The sequence below is a fragment of the Lutra lutra genome, chromosome 7, assembly GCF_902655055.1.
Source record: "Lutra lutra chromosome 7, mLutLut1.2, whole genome shotgun sequence".
In the NCBI taxonomy this organism is placed as follows: domain Eukaryota; kingdom Metazoa; phylum Chordata; class Mammalia; order Carnivora; family Mustelidae; genus Lutra; species Lutra lutra.
This window is the reverse complement of record NC_062284.1, coordinates 82,128,536-82,155,672: the sequence shown is the minus strand read 5'-3', so window position 1 is coordinate 82,155,672 and position 27,137 is coordinate 82,128,536. Positions and strand designations below refer to the sequence as shown.

Below are 27,137 nucleotides of genomic sequence, written 5' to 3'. Positions count from 1 at the left end.
AACAAATTCTTTTTCAGACAAAAATTGAGAAAATTTATCACAAGCAACATTCTATCCTAAGAAATGTTAAAGGATGGGGCGCCTGGGTGGCTCAGTCGGTTAAAGCCTCTGCCTTCGGCTCGGGTCGTGATCCCAGGGCTCTGGGATCGAGCCCCGCATCGGGTCTCTGCTCAGCAGGGAGCCTGCTTCCTCCTCTCTCTCTCTGCCTGCTTCTCTGCCTACTTGTGATCTCTGTCTGTCAAATAAATAAATAAAATCTTTAAAAAAAAAAAAAGAAATGTTAAAGGATGTTCTTTAGACAAAATATAAGTAACACAATAGAAATGTATATCTACACAAAGAAATGAAGGGCATTAAAAATGGCAAATATGTGGTTATGCACATATACACATACGATATTCTACCATTTAAAAACGTTAAGAAGCACTTCACTGGCTCAGTCAGTGGAGCATGTGACTCTTGAAGCCCCACACTGGCTGCAGAGATTACTTAAAATATGTTTTTAAATGTTTTTAGAAGATAATTAACTGTTTTTTCCTTTTTTAAAGATTTTATTTATTGGGCACCTGGGTGGCTCAGTTGGTTAAGTGCCTGCCTTCAGCTCAGGTCATGATCCCAGGGTCTTGGGATCGAGCCCCACATCCAGCTCCCTGCTCAGCGGGAAGCCTGCTTCTCCCTCTCCCTCTGCCTGCTTGTATTCCTTCTCTCTCTCAAATAAATAAATAAATAAATATTTTTTTAAGTGTTTTATTTATTTGACAGACAGAGACAGCGAGAAAGGGAACATAAGCAAGGGGAAGAAGCAGGTTTCCCGCTGAGCAGGGAGCCCAATGCAGGGCTCAATCCTGGGATCCTGGGATCATGACCTGAGCCAAAGGCAGACACTTAATGACTGAGCCACTCAGGTGCCCCAATAATTAGCTGTTTAAAGCAAAATAATAACAATGTATTGTGGGATTTACAACATAAATAGAAATAAAATGTCTAACAGCAATAGCACAAAGGCCAGAAGGGTAGGAATTAAAGGTTGTTAGATTCTTGTATTATATACAAAGTAGTATAGTATTTAAAGACAAACTGTGATAAGTTAAAACATATGGTAAACTTCCAAGCAATAAAGCAGTATAGCAAATATAAAGCAGATAGAGGATATAAAATAATAAATATTCACTATTAAATAATACTACTAAAATAATACTCTACCCAGGGGCGCCTGGGTGGCTCAGTGGGTTAAAGCCTCTGCTTTCGGCTCAGGTCAGATCCCAGGGTCCTGGGATCGGCCCGCATCGGGCTCTCTGCTCAGCAGGGATCCTGCTTTCCTTCCTCTCTCTCTGCCTGCCTCTCTGCCTACTTGTGATCTCTGTCTGTCAAATAAATTTTTTTTAAAAATTTATAAAAATAATAATAATAATAATAATACTCTACCCAAAGGAGGGGAGGAAATTAGGGGAAAAGGAAGAAAGAGTAGATAGAACAAATAAAAACAAATCGGAAGGTAGTAAGTTTAAATCCATTTTGTAAATAATTACATTGGCTAAATATTCTTTTTTTTTTTTTTTTAAAGATTTTATTTATGTATTTGACAGAGAGAGATCACAAGTAGGCAGAGAGGCAGGCAGAGAGAGAGAGAGGGAAGCAGGATCTCTGCCGAGCAGAGAGCCCAATGCGGGACTCGATCCCAGGACCCTGAGATCATGACCTGAACCGAAGGCAGCGGCTTAACCCACTGAGCCACCCAGGCGCCCCTTGGCTAAATATTCTAATTAAAAGGCAGGGATTAGGGAGCACCTGACTGGCTCAGTCAGTAGAGTCTAGGACTCTTGATCTCTAGATTGTAAATTCAAGCCAAACATTGGGTATAGAGATTACTTTGAAATAAAACCTTAAAAAAATAAAAACATAAATAAAATAAAAAGCAGGGATTAAAAACCAAGGCCCAACTGCTTGCTGTATACAAAAATTCACTTTAAATATAGAGACAAAGATAGGTTAAAATTAAAAGAATGGAAAAAGATATACCATGAGAAAGCTAAAGCATATATTTCAACATCAAACAAAGTGAACTTCAGAACAAGGAATAACACCAAAGAGTAAAAGGGACATATGATAATAAAGGAGTCAGTTCCTCAAAAGGATGTAACAATCCTACAGAATTTCAAACTCCTAACAGTTTCAAAAAACAAGAAGCAAAAACTGATGGAACCAAATGGAGAAATACCTTCTTTCATAGAGTCTTCTTAAATCTTTTGCCCATTTTTATTGGGTTATTGGTTTTCTTTTTCCTGAATTGTTAAGAGTTCTTTGTATTTTTCAAAACTCACTGAACTGTACATTTAAAATACATGTATTTTATGTATGTAAATTATACTTCAATAAAGTTGATTTTTTTAAAAAACAAAGCTTATGTTGGAGGGATGATTAAGTTGCCACCTGCGTCTTTGATTCTTGGATTCAGTAAAAGTGATTTAAAACTTAAAGCAGACTACAAAATAAGATGTATAGTATGATCACATTTGTATAAAATAAACGTGTGCATGCACATATAAATATGTACAGACAGATGCGTTCCCCAAATATTTAAATGGGTTTTTCTCAGGTTTGAAACAGGAGTGAATTTTACTTTGCAAATTAGACTTCTGTTAGTGTCAGTCAATAACATCCCTATTAAGGTCTTTGTATGGGAACTGCTGTCCTACAAATATACTTACCCTAAAAATCTACTTATCTGCATACAGCTGACAGGCAAAGGACCAAAACTAGGTAAGACTGGAGAGTCAATACGATAACTCTCAGACACTGCAAACATTGTCTCTCTCTGCAGTTCATTGTCAACTCAACAAGATGCCTTGTGCTCTCCTGCTCACTCTTTTCTCTTAACCAGATGAGTCAAGATATGAAAGATAGCAGCCATATAACTTATTCCTTTGGTCACCACAAGCAAAAGTCCAGACTAAAGTCTTTTTCTACCAATGACAGTATCTCTTCTCACCAGAATTGTCTTCCAGGACTAAGACCTCACCATGCCTCATCATGGGCTGCCTGAGGAAGTCACCTCCCTCAAAATCTTTACCTCAACCTAGTTCCCACTGCAGAACAGGTCAGCCTCTCCTGCCTTCACCTTCAAACTCAATTCCAGCCAACCCCATTTCTCTGGAGTCTCTCCAGTATCGTGAGTTTGATGACGTATGTGATGGAGGCACACATGTCCAGGGTTCAGTAGAAAACCCACAAAACATAAGGCAGAACTGTGTCCCATCACTTCATTGCCTCTGATCAGCTGGTGAGTTCCGGCAATGTCACTTATTAGCATCACTGTACTTCAGTTTCTGATTCCAGGAAATGAAAAGCTAAATGGAGATCTTTTCCAGCTCTCATGCTAGAATTCTGGAGATATTTTCTGCTCTTTAATGACATTCTGGAACACAGCCCAATTCCTCCAGTGGCATATCTGAAAGTCTAGCATATATATTTGTCTTTAAAAATGCAGATGAAGTGTATCATCTTCATTTTCAGGGACACTGTTGAATAATGGGACCAATTCTCAAAACAGAAATTAACATAATCCAGCAGAAGGTGAAGCCTTCAGATAAATTCTCTCTATCTCTCCTACTCCCATTCCCTTGCCCTCGTTCTGCCCACCCCCCAGGCTTTTCCTTCTTTCTACCTCTTCCTCCCTCTCTCTGTCTCTTTTTTCTCACTCACAGACCATATGAACCATGAATAAAGCAGCACAGGCAACAATCAGAAATCTAGTAAACTTGCTGAGATAGATTTGTATACAAGATTCATAACAAAGTTGTTTACACATGAATACTAATTTATGCTTATTTAGCTCACTCAGAATTTAGTTAAGAGCAATCCTCATGTGGACACTTGCAGGTTGTAGCCCAGGGGTCCCAGGGGTGTCATACAGAGTCAGTGACTTCTTTGTAGAGGAGGAGGCTTTAGATCAGAATCCATTGAGAAGTTGCTTTCTTCCCAAATAGAGGCCAGGTGGATCATACAATTGCTGTCTCAACTGCTCAAAGGTCAGAGAGAAACTGGTTCCAAAGAACATGCTTTGGAAGAAAGTAAACCTCTTAATAAGCAAGACTTTTCATGTATTTGTGCAGAAACCTGAAGGAACAGAAATACCTAAAGTATATATGTGTATGTGTATATATGCATATATATATATATATATATATATATATGCACACATATAGAAATAAATTCTCCAATGCAGAGAAAGAAAAGCTATAGACCCAAGAACAAGACATCAGAGAGAAAGCTCCGAGTAAGACAAGAGCAGAGATACTTGCGTCAAGGAGTTGTGCCAACTTCCTAATCAGGAGGCAGTGGAAATCGAACGTGAGAACGTCTCATGTTATTTATCATTTTCCTTTAAATTAACACTTAGCAATCTGAAGTCCTTTGCACTTGACCCCTTAGCTGCTTTCACAAAGTTCTCAGTAAAGAGCCTTTCCTCATGAATCATTGAGGAAAGATGTCTGGGTAGAATTGGTCCCAGAGAACAACTGTAGATCCTAGACCCATAGCACAAAGAAGCAACCCTTTATACACTGATACTAAGCAAGGTTTACTCTCTGCTGGGTGTGGCATGTACCGTACTGCAGCAAATGCAACATTTAACAAGACAGAGGCCACTAGAAGCAGGTAAACGAATAATAATCATCTTAGTGAAACAGAAGTTCCATTCAAACTATGCCATCAAAAGATAAAGGTCAAGAAGAATTCCTTTCCTTCTATGATCATATGACCTGAACTCCTGGACTTTGAAGCTTGAATTGAGTGAACATTTAAATAAACGTCTTCGATCTGCATAATAGCTGCTTTTGCCTTGCAGCTTCTTAGGCCCCACCTTCTTTCCAGGGTATCAGGAGGATACAGGGGATTTCTTATCAAAGATGAAATCCTAGGGAGACCCATGACAAGTGAAGTTCCAAGAAAGTAATCCAAAGCTATTTCTCATTTCAAACTTACTCCTTGTCTAATGCCAAATAAATCAAAGCATGAAATATTCATAAAACCCCCATTAATTCCATAACCATCCATTACTGTAAGTGGAATCCATTTTTGCAATCGTGACTTTCATTATTAGCATAAACCATACCCCTTCACCCATCCTAACCTACCCATTCTCATCCATCCCCAACCCCTGCATATAGAAGCAAAGTTTTCAGAGTTTTAGGCACATGTAGCACTTTGCCAGTGACAATCATGCACCCTAAAACCCAAACAAGTAAGAATAATGTGAACTTTGTTCTCCCCTTTTCAGGGAGCTCATTAAAGGGTGGGGCTATACAACCACAAAACAGGTTAAACCCGTTCCTATCAAGCCATTTCATCAGAGATATTGTAACAGCATAAGGAACACCAGCCGGGGGCCAGGAAACAGAGGTTCTGCTCCTAGTTCTGCCACATATTTTGACCTCAAACAAATCATTTCACCCCTCTAAAATTCCAGCAGTGGAATTCCCTCCATTACGAAAATTCTATGATTCTTTGACTTCTTGTAGGTAGCCATAATCAGCTACCCCTTGCTTCTCTCCTCCCCATATCACTAAGCAACAATAACAAAACATGAGGTGACAACCTTAGAGCTTCTCAGTTTTCCTTCCCACCCCGCCATGAGCATTTGTCTGGTGGTCTTAAAAATATCCTAAATACTCTGCAGATGAGGGCAATGCAAGACACAGAATCTACATGGAGAGATTCTATCTATTGCTGTGCTACTGTGAGAATTAACATAGTCTAGAAAGAAAATCCTCCTCTCTTTATTCTAGCAAGAACGAACACAATAACTAGATTCCTCTTGAGCTAGAGTCTGGTGTCACAAATTAAGGGATTTTGCTCCTTGGTAGCATTTCTCCAAACCTAAGCCTCGAGTTTGCAGGGTTCCTGCTGTGCCTCAGATGCTCCTAATTCCAGCACTGAACACAGTACTGGTGGCTGCTTGCTGGTCAGGAACTAGCCCTTCTAGAACCTACTGCTGGTCACTTATATGCACAATGGTAAAGTAAGAAAACAAGAGGTGGGGGAGGAAGTGTGGAATGGCAAATGAGACAGGCAACTGGTCGGGGGCAAGGAGCTGCATTTCAGCAGGGCTCAAATTCTCAACGTAGCACATAAGGCAAAAGATACTCATTTTGTACACCATTCTTGAAAATCCACTAGGAAGACACAACATAGGGAACAGTACTTGGCCACACAATAACACTGCTTTTCTCCACAGTTGGAAGAGTTAACTTTTTCTTGGGTTAAAAAGGGATGAAAAGTTGACTTGCATTCAGGAGTGGTGGTTAAACCCAGAATCGCCCTTAGCTCAGGGAGATACTCCACCCTGGGGGCAATGAGGGAGCTGAGATCAACTGAGGAAAAGAAAAGCATGTCTCCCATCTCAAGAGAGCTCTTCAAGCAGGCTGAGGCTTACTGAGTGAATTGGAATGTAGAATGAGTCACAATATTTAAATTTCTTTCCAAATGTTTCGGGTTGAATTTACATACGTTAAATTACACATGACGTAACTCCACTCTGCTGTCACCAGGCAGGCATACTGGATTTTCCGGGACTTGCCAAATTCAGATAGTCTGTCACTTCCTCAGAATATGTGATAAATGACAGGTTTCAGAAACTATGGTTATTCTAGAAAATGATACAAGCCCTTAGAAGATATTTCATTCATTTTTTCAGACTAGAATAAGAAATGATGTAGTACCGTGATGTACACTGACACACTCAGACACATAAACTCTGGTTTCCTATTAAAAAGCATTCCAATCCTGTGGCCAGAATCCTCAATAATGATATTTTTGATAAAGACTTTAAGAATAGCTATCCTTTTAAAGTTGGTTTAGGACGATCTTTTTTCTGCACACCTAAATATTTTGCTGATGCTTGTAAGTAGTTTTCTCTTCAGCTTCTCTCTCTACTCTTCACTGAGAAAAAAAAAAAAAAAAGTAAAAACCCACTCTCCTGTGTAGAATCTCAAAATTCTATCTCAGAATGGCACATGATCTTTCTAAGGCAGTATTTCTTTAAGCAGGGGCTGCAGGGCTCTGGGCCATGAGGTGATTTCTGAGCTGGTGGCAAGAGGGTGAGGCCAGGACAGATACCAAGAGCATTCAGGTGATGGCAGCAGCAGCCTGTGGACTCCTCATCCTGGTTGCCCCCACCACTCCCTTCCCAGGGAGCCACACCCAAGTCACTGCATCCTTCCCTGTTGGGGTCACCCCCCTCCCATGCAAAGCAAAGCCAGTGTACCCCTCCACCCTCCCCCTCCATTACAGGCAGTGAACTCCAGCGTCTCTCGAGGGTCTGCTCTGGACACTCCTCTGAAACCAGCACTTGAATCCTGCCATACTTTCCTTCTGACATGAGATGATGAAACTGGACACTGAGCACATCATGCCATTGGTCGGCAAATTTTCTAAATTGGGGTATCTATAACACTTACTGAGCACTAACAATGTACTAGATGTTACACTAACCACTTTTCATGAAGTAATTCATTGAATTCTTCCTACAATCCTGGAAGTCAAAATAATTATTATCCCCAAATTACCGATGAGGAAACTAGGCCACCAAGGGAAAATGCAACCTGTCCAAAGTTCTCAGAGCAAGGACACAATGGAACTAGGACCTGAGTCTTGATGTCTGACTCTGCAGCTGGTACAAAGCTGTCCTCACCTCAAAGCCTCCCTGAGCCTCCCACTCTCAGACACAAGGGTAGATTCCAAGCAGAATTGCAGAGGCAAATTCCCAGCCAATGACTTAGTTGGCGAGAAGTTTCAAGAGTGTTGATATCAGCAGAGAGGAAAGTGAGGCAACTGGAACGGCAAAAAAAAGCAGAGGAAAGGAAATAAATGTTTGTTGAGGACCTGCTGAGTGACCTCCAGCCTTGTGAGGTATGTATTACTAATCCTGTTTTCACATACACAAAGACACTAAGGTCCAGAGGATTAAAACCAAAGGTTGGTTAGGACACCAGTGAGCTGTAGATGAGCAGGTACAAGCTTCACCCATCTGGGAAAATGGAGGAGATGAGACTCCACAGCTCATGGGACTCTGGGCCCTGCAAAAGCGAGGCTCTGGGGGCAGAGTCTGGGGACAGAGACTGATTAAAAACTGAGAGAAGAACTTGAAGTGCCTTGGGTAGACATGCCATGGGAGGATGGTTTGGGCCAGACGAGGTAAGCTAGAAAGGAGGGAGGGACAATGAAGCTCTATGTCCCCAGCCTTCCCTCTAAAACAAACTGTGCTCTGCGTCTTTCTTCCCCCATTGCTCTGCCTCCAGAACTGTCTTATTTTTGTTCTCTTCCTTTAATTGTCCAACCAGTGGAATTAAGGCATACTCTTATATATTTATTGAATAGTCAGATGTTCTCACTCAATTTTTAAATTAATTAAATGGGTAATTTTCTATCTTTATCATTGCCCAGAAAAAGCACTAAAATTAAAACCAAGTTTCTCTTTGTAAGGAAGGGTACCCCATTGACATTTTCTACATTTCTTTAAAAGAAAAAAGGTTTCTCACTCCTATCATAGATTAGGAACTTTGGCTGCATGATTCTCCACTATTACCATTTTTTAAACTAAAACTTCAGGGATTTGTTGGTTTGATTTATAGGTCCTACCAAAAACACTAAGAAAAACTCTTTTTTAAGAGGCTCTTAACTGAGATCCTTCCAGAAATCTTGAGAAGTGGAAGATTTGTCGCAGATGTCTGCTCTCTATACCACCCAAAAGTGGTTTTAATGATCAGGAGTCACTTTTCTCATGTAACAAGGACTCTAGCAGCAGATGATTCTGGAGGTGATGCAAGGGTTTGAGGACATCGCTAAGGACCAGAACTTTGTCCTTCTGCTAGATCATTCTCAGTTTGCAGGCATTGTTTTCCCTTTAAAGTGATAAAAAAAATTTTGTACCTTTTCTAACTATATGCCTCCTGAAGGGATATTCTGTTAAAATGTTTTATTATCTTAATGTCTGAACCAGTATTTTCAATAACATAAAACAACTTCAAGCCCAAATGTAAGTGAAAAAGAGCTCTCAAAATCATCCTTCCTTCACCAGATGTTTTATTGATCTGTACATAAGGTCAGGTAGACATGGGGATGGGGAGAGAAATAAACTACAAACTACACTCTTCATTCTGGTCCAGGAGACACACATAAAGAGATAATTGCAGGTCACCCCTCCAAGCACTGTCAATGAGGAGAGAGGAGAGAGTGGGACCCAGACAAAAGGGGCAGGTGAGGTTGCCCGAAGACAGTAAGGAAGGCTTCACCGAAAAGACACTCCGCCTAATCTGGAGGGACACACAGGCATTTGCCAAGCGACTCAAGCAGCATTTTCAGTGGCGGGAAACAATGGATTTACTGCAGAGAAAAGTTGCTGGAGAGGCAGTTCAGATTATAAAAGGCTTTAGATGCTCTGCTGAGGCAAACTGAGGGGGAGGTTCTTAAGTCTGTCAAATTCTAGGAAGATAACTTGCAACAGTGTGAAGAGAAGTTTGTACAAGGAAGCGACTAGAGAGGAGGCAGCTGTAGTCCTCAGCAAGATGTCATAAGGACTAGATCAGATGGTGGCAGAGAGGAGTGAAGAAGATAGGCAAATCATGGATTTCCAAGGTGGACAGGACAGGATTTGTTAAATGATTAAAGGTGGAGTGACAAGGAGGAGACACTGTCAAGGGCAATTCACAGATTTTCAGACTAGATACAGGCTGGTGATGCCACTCACAGAGATTAAAAATAAAGAGCTTGGTGGGAGCTACTGAGCTCAGCTTTTAAGTGTTGAGCCGGAGGCCCAGAGAGGCTTCCAGGTCAAGATCCAATCAGAGATGCAGAGCCCAAGCCTGTACCCAAGTCAGCAATGCGGGCCCCCTCTGCTCCTAGGAGGCGATGGCGTTGTCAGGGTGGGGGTGGTGGGGGGTGGGGGGTGGCGGCAGGGGCAGAAAAAAGAAGCAGGCTGAGAAGAGCAGACATGGGATGTAAGGAACAAGACAAGATGAGGAGAGGGAACAGGACATGAGAAAGGGGGCAGTCTCTGTGTTTTACCCCATAGGAAAGGCATAGAGCTACCTCAGGCCTTCCCAACCTGCCACAAGTAACGTTGTGTAAAATAAGAGAGCTGAGTAGAAACAGAACACATGATCTGCATCACAGAGGACAATGAGCAGCAGACAGGAAGAGACAGGAAGAATGACTAATCAATTACTTCCCAAAGTCTTTAATGACAGGAGACAAAAAAAAAAAAAAAGCTAAGCAGTCTGAAGTAATTTCATACAGGAGAAAATAATCCTTCACTCTTCAATTGTCCTTGAAGGAATTACTCTGTTAGATAATTATTAGTTTCGTTATCTGGAAAATTCACTTAGGTAAAACAGCATTTGTGAGAGTATCAAGATAAAAGAATTACTTCCATTTATAAATATTCAATTTTCTCCAATTGTGTTAAATGAAAACACCGTCTTTAAAAAAAGTAACTGGTCTGGGTCATCTTAATATCTTTATAATACCAGAAAATGAATCCAACCATTTTAAAAATCACATTGCTATGGAGCCTAACAGACCATGTAGAGAAGGACAATTAATAAATACTCTTTTCTGCTGATGATTAGACTGGTCCCTCTTCCCCAGCAGGCACCCAATCCTCGGCCACTTTCCTCTCTTCCAGGCAGGAGCTCCCACTGACTTCAAAGGAATCTTTAAAAATGGATTAAAGCAAAGATCGTATATTGACTTCAAAAGGAGCAATGAAAACACAAGAAGATATTCCGTAGGGGAGGGGACAGAGATGGAAATTTTGCTCCTCTTATTATTTCATGCTTAATGAATACCATCAGCATTCCCTGTACATTCCGCCAAAAGTGTTTTCTGCCCTTTGCAGGACTTACCATTTCAATGACATCAAAATAGTTGTTTATTCTAAAAAAAAAAAAAAAAAAAAAAATTCTAATGCTTACTCTAAGTATTTCAGTATTTTTTTTTAAGATTTTATTAATTTAACAGAGAGATACAGACAGAGAGAGACACAAGGAGACAAAGCAGCAGGCAGAGGGAGAAAAAGAGAAAGAAGCAGGCTCTCCGCAGAGCTGGGAGCCTGATGTGACTCGATCCCAGGACCCTGGGATCCTGACCTGAGCCGAAGGCAACCGCTTAACCAACTGAGCCACCCAGGTGCCCCAGTATTTCAGAATTTTGTAAAAGATTTTATTTATTTATTCATTTCAGAGAAGGAGTAAGAGAGAGAGAGAAAGCACAAACAGGGGGAGAGGGAGAGAGGGAGAGAAGCAGGCTCCCTGTTGAGCAGGGAGGCCTATGTGGGACTCCACCCCAGGACCCTGGGATCATGACCTGAGCCAAAGGCAGATGCTTAACGGACACAGCCACCCAAGTGCCCCAATATTTCATTATTATTACAAGGATACTAAGTGTTAGTTTTCTCCCTATATGGTGGTCATGAAAATACAATTTTGTCACACCATGGAAATATTGCCATTTTAATTGTATACTATAATGTTACTATGGAAAATGATGAGAACTATTCTTGATAGCATAATGCTCTTTTATTATACACAGCCAGATCTGATTCTTAGGTCTCTCCTCCTCTCCCAAACTGCAAATCATTTAAAAGAATACATTTAGGACTTTATGTATAAGTGGCCACCAGAGCTGCTGTCTCTCTGAGTGATGATTATTAATGTACTACCATGACATTAACATATGAGAATTAAAATAATTCACTCTTCGTGGTATTGAAGAGACTCTGAAAATCCAAGTAGGGTTTGCCTTCTCCATAAAAAAAAAAAGAGAGAGAGAGAGAGAGATTCATTCTAAAATAGTAATTATGATTAATCAAGTGCTCTTAAACAAGTATTATGAGTTCATAAAACTCCTACAGAGCCCTCTACACTCGCAAGGATTCTGGTGTTCTGCTCAAGAGGTAGGACAGCCAGCTAAAATAAAAACTAAAATTGAATGCAGGTAGGATTGATATGGAAGAGGAAAGTGGCCATTTTACCCAAACGCTCAGGCCTTTTCTAGGTATCTCCACGCTCCTGTGACTGCCTGTGCTCATGGCTGGCCTGTGTCCCTCAGTATGACTCACCCTGACTTGTAGACACATTCTTTCTCTCTCTCAAACACACACACACACACACACACACACACACACACACACTCTTCTATATGACTTAACTATATGTGGGAGTTGTGAGCGACATGATGCAGAAAAGAATGTGGGAGGAAGTCAGAGATATCTCTAAACTCATAGGAAAAACAGAGGACCACATAGCTCAATGTGTTACATAATTCAAAGGAGAGAAGGATCAGACACAACATCACATTTGATTAAAGTCCATAAAAGGACTCACAAATGAAGTAACAAAACCAGTGGGACTATGCCAATAGTAAATCAGAATAAGCAAAAGAAAAATTACATCAAACCAGTAAGGAAGTGCAAAGGACAAAGGTATGCACTGATCTAGCTAAGAAATCCAAGCCTGACTTTAAATTATGAGACCAGAAGCTGCTTAAGAAAAGTGGTATTTCCAAGATCTCATGTTATATACCATAGGCAGTTAGAAGAGGAATCACCAAAATATTACCTTCCTCAGTTTACTCAATGAAATCCAAAAGCAAACAGCTCAAATAAAAACAAAAACTGAAAATACATTCTCCTTATTCTCAAATAGAAGATTGGTTTGAGTCTATTTGCATTCATGTCTTGTTTGAACAGATAAGTACTTTTAACAGAAAACTTTCTTTTAAAAACAGTACTAATTTCCTCTTTATTATGTACATTTTATTTAGCCACAAACAGACTCTGACAGAATAATTACTAAATGAGAGGCACCACGTAAGACCTCAAAATGAAATTTTTGTGGGCTCCATCCTCTCAAGCCATGGGAGGGGTGCAGGGCATGAATAATGACATGCATTCCCACCAACAGTGTAAGAGGGTTCCCCTTTCTCCACATCTCTGCCAACACCTACTGTTTCTTGTGTTGTTGATTTTGGCCATTCTGACAGGTGTGTGGTGATAGCTCATTGTAGCTTTGATTTGCATTTCCCTGAATTTCCCTGATAAGTGATGATGAGCATCTTTTCATGTGACTGTTGGCCATCTGTAAGTCTTTGGAGAAATGTCTGTTCTTATCTTCTGCCCATTTTTAATTGGATTATTTTGGGATGTTTCATTGTATAAATTATTTATATATTTTTGACACTAAACTTTTATTGGATATGTCATTTGCAAATGTCTTCTCCCATACTGTAGGATGTCTTTTAGATTTGTTGATTGTTGCCTTCATGGTGCAGATTTTTATTTTGATGTAGTCTAAATAGTTTATTTTTACTTTTGTTTCCCTTGCCTCAGAGGACCTATTTAGAAAAAATTGCTGTAGTGGGTGCCTGGATGGCTCAGTGGTTTAAGCCGCTGCATTCGGCTCAGGTCATGATCCCAGGGTCCTGGGATCGAGTCCCACATCGGGCTCTCTGCTCAGCAGGGAGCCTGCTTCCCTCCCTCTCTCTGCCTGCCTCTCTGTCTACTTGTGATCTCTGTCAAATAAATAAATAAAATCTTAAAAAAAAATAGAAAAAAATTGCTGCAGGTGATATCAAAGAAGTTATTGCCTATGTTCCCTTCTAGGATTTTTATGGTTTCAGTTCTCAAGTTTAGAACCTTAATCCATTTTGAGTTTATTTTGGTGTATAATGCAAGAAAGTCATCCAGTTTCTCTCTTTCGCATGTAGCTGTACAGTTTTCCCGATCCCATTTGTTGAAGAGACTGTCTTTTTCCTATTGGATATTCTTTCCTGCTGTGTTGAAGATTAATTACCCATATTATTGTGGGTTTATTTCTGGATTTTTCTATTCTGCTCCACAGATCTGTGTGTCTATTTTTCTGCCAGTACCATACTGTTTTGGTTACTATAGCTTTGTAATATAACTTGACGTCCAGAATTGTGATGCCCCTAGCTCTGCTTTTCTTTTTCAAGATTGCTTTGGCGATTGGGGGTCTTTTGTGGTCATTTTTCGCTTTTTACACTCCCCCAACCCTGCCTTTGCCCTCCACTCCTCCCCTCCCTACATTCATTTGGTCAACTGATCCACTGATTGCATTTCTGGATTATCTCCTGAATTAATCAATACCTCTCATCATTTAGGCTCTCATCACATTCTTACCATCTCTCATGGTACTACAGAGGTGATCAAACAAGTACAGTAAATGTTAATAGCATAATCTGGATGGTTAGTTATTCAAGCACTCATTATAGAATTATTTCAACTTTGCTGTATGTTTAAAAATTATTCATAATAAAATGTTGCTATCATCTAGAGGCTAGCATCCAAAACATCTTAGGTAGGTCCTTCACAATCTGGCTCCAATAAACCACACCAGCCTCTCATTCTCCCTGCAATTTGCACCCTATGTTCTAGCCAAATGAAATGAGTCAGCATCTCCTAATGTCTTATATACTCTCCTGTAGCCAAGGCTTTGTCATCCTTTGTCACCTTTGTCATCCTTTTCTCTTTGTCAATGGAAGGCCCTTCCTTTATTTCTCTGACAAATGTGTAAGGATTCTTAACAGCAGCTTCTCCTGGGGGATGACTTCTTAGAAAAATTATCTTAGCTTACCTATATATCAATCAGTTATTGTCAAACTGTGGTTGGTGGTCATGTATGTATTTTTCCCAAATGCACTAAAAGCTTCTTGACAGACTATATCTCAATCTTTATATATACGATACCCAGCATAGTCCCAACACTTTCTAGGCCCTCAAAACCTGTTTCTGAATTAAACTGTACGCCAGGCCAAGAAGTGTGCTAGTTCCTTTTTTTTTTTTAAGATTTTATTTATTCACTTGACAGACAGAGATCACAAACAGGCAGAGAGGCAGGCAGAGAGAGGGGCAGGGGGAAGCAGGCTCCATGCTGAGCAGAGAGCCGGATGCAGGGCTCGATCCCAGGACCCTGAGATCATGACCTGAGACAAAGGCAGAGGCCTTAACCCACTGAGCCACCCAGGTGCCCAAGAAGTGTGCTATTTCTTATACAAAGTTGTCAGTTACTGTCTCTGGCCTTTTCCTTTATTCAGTAGCAATCTGTCCTCTGTTCCATATAACAGTTGTCCTTGTTACCCCTCATCTCTAATCAGAGATAACTATGGTTATCAGGATGTACAGCTACTATATTTTAATCCAAATGGGATGCACATATTTCAAGTCTATTTTCTATAATTATGTAGTAATTATTTCTTCTTTTAAAGACTTTTACAATAATATACAAGTTAGGAAGAACTCACTTACAACTAGATAACACTTGGTTTATTCCTAGAAGGCTAACCATGACCTTACACACACACACACACACAAAGTAAGTTTTGAAAAGAACCAGAATCATCAGACTCTGAAAGATTAAGAAGGTCCTCAGATTCTTTACTCAAGTTTGTATCTAACCTTCTCATCTTTTCCTAAAACTTGACAGGCAACAATTAGCAATACCTCTTCAATACCTCTTGCTTCACCTCCCTTAATCATTCCGTGTTCTCATAAGAAACAATCTCAAAAGAAAGGCAGAAAGAAAGGAAGGAAGGAAGGAGCAATCTCCAAACTACAAAAAAAAAAAAAAAAAATCTCACTTTGGGAGTTCCTAATCCCTCCTTCCACTGTGTTGAGAAAAATTATTGTCAGTTAATGAGTCAATGCTTGATTCCAAAACATTAAGACTTGTCATTCCCTTTATTTTGTCTCTAGCATCCAAAAACCAAAAATGTAATTTTTAACAACTGCATTTATTATAAAGTAGTTTTACTATCGTGAAAAATATATGACTATATCCGGGTTCACAGAGATGGCATCTCATTTGGATGACTAATATTTCTTATCTATTACAAACACTACATCTGATCCACTAAATTTGCCTTGGTCCAAGGTTCACTGAACTAAACATCCCCTCCTCCATCTGCCAATGGTGTATTTCTTTATAAAAATCTTCAATAGTGACTCAGAATTCCTCTACAGTCACAGAAATCCACAAAGGATCCATCAAAAGTAAAAGAAAAATGTTAACAAAAAGCATTCATGAAATGGTTACAATTTTCTTTTGCATAGCAAGGGTTGCCTGGCTCCTGGCCTGTTAGCTACTCTCTCAGCATGCTAGCCTCCTCAAAACACCATGGATCCTTCCGTAGGGCAATTTGTTTGTTCAATCCCTCTTCAACAGTGGGGATGGTAGCAATTCTATACCCCCAGGAACAATGCCGGAACAAAAGGAAAGAAGGAAGGAAGGAAGGAAGGAAGGAAGGAAGGAAGGAAGGAAGGAAGGAAGGAAAAAGAGGTAGGTGTTATGGCTTTTGTATTGTTTATGATGTCTTTTAGGTCATTTATTTTTAGGAATTAGATAGTTAATTTCCAAGTTTCTAAAGTTCTCTTGCTATCGTTTAATATATAATCTTCGACTTCTCAATATTACTGTTTAAACCAGAAAATAGCTCCCCTTAACAGAAATCAACCAGAGAGAGTTTAAGTAAGAAGATTTGTTGACTCAGTTTTGCATCTTCAGGAATTGACTGAGACTCAAACCAGGAGTCATCATAAGTCACTCCTCTTGCTCTTACACAAGGAAATAGGATGCTATCATGGAGCAGAATACATGAAGAAGGAGGCAAATCCCTCCAGTACTAAAACAAACCTGCCCAAGTCTCTGCATTCCAGTAAACCCAGAAAATACAAACTCCAAACACATCTCTAACCACTTACTTGTCTGTTTATGTTTTGAGATCCTTTATAAGAATAAAATGTTTTAGCTTTAAGAGACTATCTTCCCTTCCCCTATTATTTAACAGTGAAGTACAAGTTTTATTTTATGCGAGTTACTCAGTCCTTCTTCCATTTCACCAGCATTGATGATGATGATAGAGCCACTGGTTTCCTCCCTGATCAATCAGTAAGTTATTTATGGCTAAGCCTCCAGACTGTGCAATTAGAGACCCTGCAGAACTCTGCTAATGTCATGGATCGGGAACAATTCTACTCTGCAGGAAATCAACCTCAGTTGTTATTTGGGTTCACTTCTGGTAATTATGCAATTAAACAACACTTTGCATATCTAGCATGTTCAGCAGCAATTTTTATAAGCATTCCTCATAAGAACCTGGAACAATACCATCAGACCAATAGCATCATTTTTAGTAGGGAGAAGCTGGTTGGGTTATGGACATTGGGGAGGGTATGTGCTATGGTGAGTGCTGCGAAGTGTGTAAGCCTGATGATTCACAGACCTATACCCCAGGGCTAGTAATACATTATATGTTAATAAAAAATTAAAATTTTTTAAAAAATAGCATCATCTTTAGGAGACAAAAAATGATGGTGGCCAGGGACCAAGAAAGTTTTTGCCTTCCATGTGGAGGTGGGGCTCCTCCTCTGAGGGTGAGCACCAAGCTGCTTCTCCAGCAGCAGTTTCTGGTTTGTGCTGATTTGTCCACAGTCTTTCAGTCTTTCACTAGGGCCCCTCTGGATGGATGGCAGATATTTCAGAATCTCTGACCCTGTCCTGAATATGCTATGTATCGTATGTCTTGTGGCCAAAGTAGAACAAAACACACTGGCTTAGAAATAATGGCCATGCCACAGCCTGATGGTAAGCCACGCTTCGTATTCGGAGTAAGTCAGCCCCTGAAGGGATAAATTCAATGCTTACAAAGGATTGTTCTCTCCTTTACTTATGCAAGAAAAGATTCTTTAATTCAAAATTCAATATACATAATGTGCATGTGATGGTTAATTTTATGTGTCAACTTGACTGAGCTAAAAGATGCCCAGAGATAGCTGGTAAAACATTATTCTGGGTCTGCTATTGGAATAGTAGTTTTGTTAAAGTAGTAGACCAAACAAAGATATTGTCCTTTCCAGAGCAGGTGGGTATCAGCCAATTTGTTGAGGGCCTGAACAGAACAAAAAAGTGGAGGAAAGGTAGATTCCCTCTCTCTACCTGAGCTGGAACATCTGTCTTCTCCTGTCCTCACACATCAGTGCTGCTAGTTCAAGGACATTTTAACTTAGACTGGCATTTATACCCTCTACATCCTAATTCTCAGGCCTGCAGACTTGCACTGAATTATAGCATCAGCTTTCCTGGTTCCACAGCTTGGAGACAGCAGATTGTGTGAGTTTTCAGCTTCCATAACTCTGTGAGCCAATTCCTATAATAAGTTTCTCTCTCTCTTTCTAAACATATATATTTTTATTTTTATTTACACATATCCAACACACATCCACATTTTTATTTACACATATGTAGTTCTTTCTCTCTGGAAAATCCTAATATAGTACAAAAACCATAAGACAACACTTGAAAGGAAAGAAAACAACAATCTCAGGATCAAGAGGACATTTATTACAAATAAGTCTTACCAGAACAAAGTCCCCTCACTTTTTTGTTTTTAAATGGGTTTACTGGATAAGCAGTTCAGAAAAATTTAAGAGATGTATATGCCTATGTAGATTCCATCAAGAATTTTGATGAAGTTGGTCATCATGTGGACAAGGTAGTAGAACAATAGGCAATCAGTAACAGATCTCATGACTTTGTCTAACAATTACTGGTTTCTGGGTCCTTGTCAGTCTAAAAGAGGGTTCTTGGCACCATATCACATTCACTGTCCCTTGCCTGTTTTGGACAACAGGTCTGCCCATTAAGGGTTTCTCAAATCCATCCACTTCCTTCTACCTCCCTCCACACCTTGGCACCAGTCCTGGCTATCTTCCGTCCAGGTCCCTGCAATGGCCAATGTCTGCCTCCATCTTATTCCCCTCCCGTCTTTTCCCCGCATTTTAAGAGGGTGCCCATCTTTTCTATTCTGCCCCATTTATGCCTATTGTTCCAGCATGATTATTATTAATACTTTCATTCCCAAAGGTGCCCATCCTAGTAAGCGAAATCATATATCTAACCTTGTACAGTATAATTCTAACTGCAACACTGCTTTGCTTAACTCTCTCACAGTGGCTGCCCTCTGCCCTTAAAGCCCAAACTTCTTCAACAAGCCTTTCTGACTTATTACCCACTAAACTGTAAGTATCATGAAAGTGGGGGCTTTTGTTATTGATGTTGTCATCTATTCCATTAACTGCCATAACCCAGAACAGTGGCTGGCACAGAGTAGATGCTCAAATGTGTGTTGAATGTTTTGAATGTTGAAGGTTTTAAGGGGCCCACAGTCTGGGCACTGCCTCTGTCTCCTACTGCCATGTGTCTCTGTCTTTTCTTCACAGGCTAATCTTCAGTTGGACTTTCCTATGTTCAGTCCCTTTCTTACCTCCGGGCTTTTGCAGATGTTCTTCCTTCTGCCCAGCACATGCTCCTCCTTCACCCACTTCTATGTCTCTCATTCCCATCATCTCCCACCCAATTCTTGTGAAGTCCAACTTTCAAGTCACTTGCTCTGGGAGGCCTTGCCCAGGCTGCTAGGAAATATCCCCCCTATTTGTGTACACCACCCTACTTCCCCCAGGCTAATCCGCATCATACTCTCCAGTTAACCATTTCTGCACTCACTTGCTCACTCTCTCTCTTTCAATTTCCTAATCTCTTTGTTCCATGATAGCACTGACACATAGTCCCAGCACCCCAGCACCTACTACAATTTCTACCTCCTGGGAAGCAATTAATAAATTACTGTTGAATTAGTTAAAATAAACTAATGGGATCTTAAAGGTACAGTATAAAGATGAAATGGTATGACAGTCCTGCAACAGATTATGTTCAGGCCTGAGTACCATAGGCTAATGGAAACAAAGTCCCTGCCTGCTCAGAGAAAAATCATCAGGAGGGTTAATAGACCATAAAATGGAAACTGTGATAATTCACCCTAGAAAAGAGACATGGAGGGAGGCAGGGAAGGAGGAAACAAAGGACATGAGAACTGCCTTCAAATTTCTAGAAGATTAAACATGTTTTTGATGGCCCTGGTAAGATCAATGAGAAGAAGTTAGAGGGCAACAGGTTTGGGCTCTGCAGCAGTCAGAGCTGTCTGAAAATGAAAGTGCTGTCTGTGAGGCAGTGAGTTTCCTGTCTCCAGCAGCATTCCATGATAGGCAAATTGTGACTTGGTGGGGATATGAAGTTGGACTGCATTATTTTGAGTCAGAAGTAGCAAAGAAGAAAAATAGTAGAAATTGAAGCAGTTAAGCAGCTTGATCAGGTTAGAAGCCAACTCCAAAAAAGACTCTTATGCGGACCTCACTGAGCTAACTGGGAATTCATCCCTGTCCCTACGCCTCGTGCCGGTAAAGAAAAATAGGCTTGATCAGGTGGGACAAGAAACAAGGTTTAATGAGCAGGATACTAATGGTCATACAATCACTGAGGAGAAAATTAAAATCATAAAAATATAGTTGATGACAATCCCTTCCTGTTTAAAATACAGTAAAAAGTACAAATAGATATTGAAATCACTAGTCAATTTTCAATAAAAACAAGCAAAAAGAAAAATCTGTTCACTTTATTTATTTTTAAATTAACATATAATGTACTATTTGTTTTAGGAGTATAGGTCTGTGAGTCATCAGTCTTGTGCAATTCACAATGCTCACTGGAGCACACACCCTTCCCAATGTCCATCACCCAGCCACCGCACCCCTCCCACACCCCTCCACTCCAGCAGCCCTCAGTTTGTTTCCTGAGAACAAGAATCTCTTATGGTTTAAATCTGTTCACTTTAATTCAAGGTAAAGAGAAAGAAAGATCTGATCTTTTTCATAATAAATATCTAATAACACTTTTTTTTCATAATCTTAGCTCCTGAGCAATTGATAGTTCTGAAAACATCCAGCAAAGAGATGGAGTTTTTGTCTACTTAATTCTATCAGTGTAAACACTACTGACAATTTCATGTTCTTAACCCAAGCTTCTAGTTACTGGTGTAAAAGTACATGTCTTATTAGGCTCTGAGATAAGACTCCAGGTAACAAACTGATGACACTGGCCTCTCTTTAGAAGGCCCTGTTGTCTTGTGGACTTAGTGGGGTAGGGAAGAAATTCCTGCTAGCAAGTCTGAAGAAGTAGCTGGGCCTCTCATGTAAACAGCCTGTCCCAGAGGAGAGGGGCCACTGTTCCCAGGAGGGCTTCCGAAAGATCTTCTGAATAATTATTGGTTTGACTAGAGCAGCCCAGTGCAGGGAATTTTAGAATGAGCTTAAGTTTGGCCACCATGCAGGCTCCTTTCAAGAGCCTACTCTGGGAGCTCTGTCAAGAGGGAGGTCAGGCTTGTTTGTAAAGCAGCCCAGTGTACTGTGTGTCTTAGAACTTCTTTCCCCCAGTCTCCTCTGAGCTGCTCTATGACCTCACACAAACCCTTGTTTCTTCTAGAGGACAAATTTAAGCGCCCCAATTTTCATAATTAACATTTTGATTAAACAGACCACACAGAGATGGAGTGCTTATTACAGCTTTGATGACCAGTACCAATTTTCCACCACTACTCCCCAACACACACATACACACATGCACACAGCATTTTCTTTTTTATTTTATTTTTTTAATTTAAATTCAATTACTCAATGTATAGTACATCTTTACTTTTTGATATAATGTTCAATGATTCATTAGTTCACACAGCATTTTCTAATCCAAATGCAGAGAGCAGAAGATGTCACTCTCTAGTTAGAAAAGAAACACAGCAAGAGATAAAATATGCAATGCCAGTTAAAGTCAACATTCTGAAAGTGAAAGGGCTTGGTTCTTAGGACATACTGTCTTGATCTCACAGTGATTTTCTAAAGACCTTGGACTAAAGTCAGAGAGTATGTGCCAAGGATCACAGCCATTCCCCCAACCCACCCACAGTCACAGTGGTGTGGGAGAGAAGCTATCAGGATTCAAAAGCAACTGTGACCCCAGGAGGCACTTCCCCAAGAAGAATTAAATCCTGGGGATCCCTGGCATCAAGTTAAGTTCAAATATTACTTTCTTTTTTTTTTTTTTTTTTAAAGATTTTATTTATTTACTTGACAGAGAGATCACAAGCAGGCAGAGAGGCAGGCAGAGAGAGGAGGAAGCAGGCTCCCTGCCGAGCAGAGAGCCCGATGCGGGGCTCGATCCCATGACTCTGAGATCATGACCCGAGCCGAAGGCAGCGGCTTAACCCAATGAGCCACCCAGGCGCCCCCAAATGTTACTTTCTAAGTGGAAGAAGACTTATTAGCAAATAAAAGAATGAAGGCTAAAGATCAAACATCAGGACACTGCAAATGGGCAAAAGAATTAGGAGTGATGACATGAGATGGAGAAGTGGTGGCTCTTCACAGAGAGGGGCAAAATAAGGAAGCTCAGGGTGACAGGGAAAGACCAGGACCAACAGATTGCTGTTTGATGTGTGTGGTTTTCTTTACATTTACCTATGTTCACGGGAGGGATTTTGAGAGCGTTTATATGTGAGGAGAAGAGTTGTGAAAAAAGAGAGGTTTAAAGATACAGGGAATCAAGAGGGGCTGACCAGTGGGCAAAGCCCCAGGAAGGTGAAGTGGAATAGACTAACTGAAGACAGGAGAGGGACACCTCTCCTTTAAGGAAGGAGGAAACTGTGAGTGTAAATGGTGGTATTAAAGCTGAAGAGTTTCTGAAACCCTTTGATCAACAGTTTCTTGGTGAAGTCAGGGGCATGATTCCTGACTTCCCTGAGGGTGAGGAGATGAGGTAGCAGAGAGGGGCTTGAGGCAAAAGTGTGGACTGGTTGCTGAGAAGACAGGGGAAAGGCTGCCCAGCAAGACTGCCAGATGGGCCAGAGGGTCTCCTGACACTCAGCCTGGGTACAGATGCTCTAGGAGTAGCACCCACAGGAGATCTCAGGAGAGAATGAGTTTCTGAGAGAAGCTGGAGGAAGCTGTTCATAGGAGATGGGAAAGGCTTAGAATCAGTAGTCCAGAGGGCAAACTGACCATTAAAGGCATACATTATATGGTCAGTTCCAAAAGAAGGTCTGATGGCTCCTAGGATTGTCAGTAAGTCCTGGTAAGATATCAGACACTCTTAATGGCAGGTGCCCTTGTGAGTGCTCTGTGAAAGAGTGAGCTAGGTCCCAGCATGAAGAAGCTGTGCAGAAATAACAATTGAATGGCAAAAAACTTCCACCTAGAGAATCTCTCTCCCTGCTGTCCCATTACTTTATCATTAGATAAGTAACTTTATTGTCCGGAGATGACTCACTTAACACAGGTATGGCCACCATACAACTTATGCAATCCAAAGCAATAAAAGCAGGCCGGAACCAATGAGGGAATGGGAATGTGGTGCTGGGTCCTGTCGTCTGCAGCAGAGCCTAACGCCAGTCAGTCAGAGAGGCAGGCCTGGGCACAGGGAACAAGCTTAGCTTGGTTCCCTGGGTTAACCTAGGCACATGGCTTAGATTCTTTGAGGATCAACTTCTGCATTTGTAAAGTATGGAGTTTGCCCTAGAATCTAGATGATTTTCTAAGCTGTTCCCTGATTCTATCTTCTTTATAATTTCAATATTAATTTTTTAAAGATTTATCTATTTGAGAGTGAGAAAGTGTGTGTGCATGAGCGGGGGGTTAGGGGGCAGAAGGAGAGAATCTCAAGCTGACTCCCCGCTGAGCACAGAACCTGACAAGCGACTTGATCTCATGACCCTGAGATCATGACCTGAGCCGAAACCAAGAATGGGACACTTAACTAACTGTACCACCCAGGCGCCCGACCATTAATTCTATTTATAACTTAATGTCTGATTCCAGAGTCCAACCATCTCTGGCAAACTAAATCTACCAATTAGCAAGGAACAAAACAAAATCATTCTGACTAGGTCCCCAGTGTGACTATCTATCACAATTTGCTTGTTGTATTATCATCTCAAAAAGTACTTTTACCAATTGGGATTTCCGATATATAAATTGTGGAAATGATTCAAAGAGCCCCCTCTTCACTTTTCTTTGGAATACAAATCTTATCTCTTTTCCCTTGAGATATCAGTACTTCAATGGGGGCTTGGGGAGAGATAGAAATGGGTAGTATTAGAGTGGAGAGGGGGATAGGGTCCAAGTAATTAAAAGGTTTGAAATATTGCCAGTGTGAAAGATCAAAAGCAATTATGGCTATTCACCTTAGCCATGGGATAAGTAGTTAATTAGACATTTGCTTAAATAATCCCACTCTCTCCTACCATCACCAGCATCATCCATCAATAGATGGGGTGAGGGTTGTGAAGGGGCACTGATTTTATAAAGTTAGGTAAACCACTCTGCCCTACCCACCAGGCAGGCTATAGTCTACAGTCCAGTCAGATTTTCCAAGGGCCCTACCTACTTGTGTTAAAATATAAAGGGAGGGGTGGGTTGGCTGGGTGACTCAGTGGGTTAAGCCTCTGCCTTTCACTCAGGTCATCGTCTCAGAGTCCTGGGATCGAGCCCCGAATCGGGCTCTCTGCTCAGGAAGCCTGCTTTCCCCGCTCTCTGCCTGCCTCTCTGCCTACTCGTGATCTCTCTCTCTGTCAAATAAATAAACAAAATCTCTTAAAATATATATATAAAGGGAGGGGTTGTAATGGAGACCTCTCTGCATCAGTTTCTAGAAGAATCTTCGAGACTACTGATCCACTTCATTTCTCTTTATCAGTTTACTTCCCTCAAAACCTGCCATGTTCTTTCTCACACTTTCCTTTTCCTACTCCGCTTTTACAAAAAAGCAATTCAGATTTATTATCTCTATGTCTCACCACAGTGTAGAGCAGTTTCCCACTACCCCATTTCCTGCTTCTTCTGTTCTCTCTCCTACCACTCACACTGGAGATACAATGCTGAGTAAAAGAGACATGGACCCTGCCCTCACCCCACTTACAATCTACTAGGGTAACCAGTCATTTCACTTACAATTCCTCCTCTTTCATTCTTTTATTAACCCATCAAAGGTTACTTCCTCACCATGGACTCACTGCCCTCTTATCTCCCTAGTAACCATCCATTCATCTTTTCAGTAGAAGCTCAGATAACACCTCCTCTGTGAAAGCTCCCCTCACTGTACTGGTTGGACTTAAATGCTTGTTTTCTGTGTGTCCACAGCACTTAGTATATAATCCATGTGTGATTGACAGGGGTTTGGTTGGTTCGCTGGTCAGTTTTGCGTTTCTGTCTGTTCATTAGGATGGTAAATTCTTTGAGAGAGGGGGTGATGTGTTTTACTCTCCATAACTCCAGTGTCCAGAAGAGCATGGCAACTAACAGCAAACTAAAAAAAAAAAAAAAAAAAAAAAAAAAAAATAGGAGTTCTATCTGGTCCATATCTCAGATAATACAATTCCATCCCTTCAGTCATTCACACTACAAACCTCAGAGGCATATTCGGTTTTTCCTTTTCCTTCCCTGACTCCATCAAAGTCTTGACATACATACCTTCAAAATACTGACTCTTTCCTGCTCTCCAATCCCACCATCACAGCTTCATGCCAGCCTTTCTCTTTTCTTACCTGGCCTATGAAAATAACCTGCTCACCACTTTCAGCCCTCCCACTACTGACTGATCTTTCAAGTTGTTACAAAAGTGATTTTCTAAAACACAATTTTAACTATGTGACTTCTCTATTCACTAGGATAAAGTCTCAGCTCCTTAGCATGGCTCCATCTCACTTCTCCAGTCTCAGGGACTTTCCTGCCCCAACCAGCCATCTACATACTCGACAGTCAAGTCACATAAAACTGATACATTCCATGCTTGCTCCTGCTTCCAAGATTTGCATGTGCGGGTCACCCTACCTGGAGCTCCACCACCGCCAGTATGTCCCCTGTCTTCCCCAAACACACACACACACACACACACACACACCCCTTTTCCTAGCAAATTCTGATTTGGGATAAAAGCCCAGCTCAAATGTCCACTTCTCTCTGAAGTTTTCCTGAGTCTGGACAAATTCATTTATTACTTGCACTACTTTGTTCATATCCAGTATAGCACTTAATATACTGTATTTTAATTCTGCCTACATAAATGTGTCCCCTACGATATTGCCTACTTGTTGATGCCCAAGACATATTTTATCTTTGTAATACACATAACCGTATAATACCAACATATAAAAGTCCTAATAAATGTTTTCACCATTGCTGAAGATGACTACAGAGTCCACATGTTTGGAAATATTAGAAAAGAAAACACAAGACATTTAGCCTGAATGTTGGGATCACTCTCTAGTCCACAGGCAGAGGAACAGACTAGATAATCTGTTAAGGACACTCCCCCTTCTAGTCAACAGTCCAAGAACAATAGGCCAAGCACTATGCTAGGTGATTTTTTAAATCAATCATCTTATTCATGTCTCACAATAGACCTGTGAGGCAGGCAAATTATCTCCTTTTCAGTGCTAGAGAAAGAGAAGCTCAGAGAGGAGAAAAGACTTGTCCAAGTTCCTGTAGCCAGCCAGCCAGCGCAGGGACCCCTTCTGATGTGCATTTCAAAGACAAGTCTGCACAACCGGAAGTGAGCCTTCTTTAAGCACTGAAGCATAGCAACACCCCACTGGCCTCAGCGAATGGGAAAGAGCAATGAGAGGGTACTACATGAACAAGCAGAAATCAAATGATTTTTCCAGTAGTCAAGCGAGTCCTGGTCTATGTTGAGACTGAGCCATCTCAAGTGCAAAGCTTAACAAAAACCAGTACGAATCCAATCCTTATTAAAACTGTAGCTGGAAATACCCCCTACAGGAAGGAGAAAAACTTCAGAGTCCATGAGGAAAACTCTAATTAGTCCCTCACATCACACTTCACTCAGCAGAATCCAAAACAAAACTCTAGATGGCGCCCCTGTAAATGGTCCAGTGATTCATTAGTTAACTGTACTTTGAAATTCTGCCAACTCAGCTGTTTGCTGCCTTCTTTTCAGTGCCGGCCTCGCTGGCCTTCTGGCCAGCGCTTGTCACCCCAGTCCCTTCATCCGCTGCCCTTTAAAGCAGGACCCAACCTGGATTCCCTGATCCCATCGGATTCCTCCCCTACCAGATCATTACTCATACTGGGTTTTCAGCCTAATGACCTTTCCCCAGCTTCTCAAAAATACATATTCAATGGCCAAAGCTGAAACAATTTGATTAATGTAATAAATAACTACAAGGCTGAG

General features: G+C 40.9%; 1 protein-coding gene across 1 annotated transcript in view; it reads right to left on the bottom strand.

The window, feature by feature from the left end:
* AKAP6 (A-kinase anchoring protein 6) overlaps nt 1-27,137 on the bottom strand; it is a 542,654-nt gene that overhangs the window by 425,722 nt on the left and 89,795 nt on the right. Inside the window, exon 4 of the mRNA XM_047736848.1 lies at nt 7,691-7,830. The gene's annotated coding sequence lies outside the window, so the exon portion shown is untranslated. The remainder of the gene's footprint in view (nt 1-7,690; nt 7,831-27,137) is intronic.